General features: G+C 38.8%; 1 pseudogene; it reads right to left on the reverse strand.

Moving 5' to 3' along the window:
* Positions 1 to 215: 215 nt before the first annotated feature.
* Positions 216 to 334, reverse strand: LOC120595172 (uncharacterized; annotated as a pseudogene).
* Positions 335 to 811: the final 477 nt, after the last annotated feature.

An 811-nucleotide genomic window follows, 5' to 3' on the forward strand; every position in this document is an offset into this window, starting at 1 on the left:
ATGTTCTGATTTCCTTAAGATAATTCCTACGACTAAAAGTACTGGGTTAAAACTTATGCACATTTAAAATATTACAACATAATGCCTAAAAGTACACCAGAAAAGTCATAACACCTTATACTCTTAACAAGTTTCCTGCAATTACATTTATTTTTTAATTTTTATTTTATTTTATTTTATTTTATTTTATTTTATATTTTATTTTATTTTATTTATGCCTACAGCACCCGGTCTTCCTAGGTGGTCTCCCCTCCAAGTACTAACCAGACCCGACCCCACTTATCTTCCAAGGGCAGACGGGATCAGGGATGTTGAGGGCGGCATGGCCATAGACTACATTTATTTTTATCATTACTAATTTGGTGGTCGAAAAAGAAAAAATGAGCACCTCACATTGTTGTACTAATCTGCATTTATTTGACTATTAATGAAAATGACTATCTTTTCAGGTGTTCCTTAGCTATTTGGTTTTCTTCTTCTGAGTTGTTTGAACCTGTGCATCTGTACCTCTCATTTCAGTTTCCTCCCTCTCCCACCCCATATATACACGCTTTTGGTTGACAATAGCAGGTCCAGGTATGTGACAAGAGCTAGCTGGCCAACAAATTTCCTCTCCTGGGAATTTGGATCTGAGAGCAGGGCGTCTCTAGTCTGCTGTGTTTAAACAAGAAAAATGATGCAAAGCTGGCTGGGTCAGCCATTTCTGGTCACACGCATCATAAAGAAGGGAAAGTAGATCTGCGGAGAGAAAAGACAGAAGCAGGGATGCCTTGGAAGCAGAGACGAGGGCCTGTGGCCTTGAGTACTTTCA

The sequence above is a fragment of the Pteropus medius genome, unplaced genomic scaffold, assembly GCF_902729225.1.
Source record: "Pteropus medius unplaced genomic scaffold, Ma_sr-lr_union100, whole genome shotgun sequence".
Taxonomy (NCBI): Eukaryota; Metazoa; Chordata; class Mammalia; order Chiroptera; family Pteropodidae; genus Pteropus; species Pteropus medius.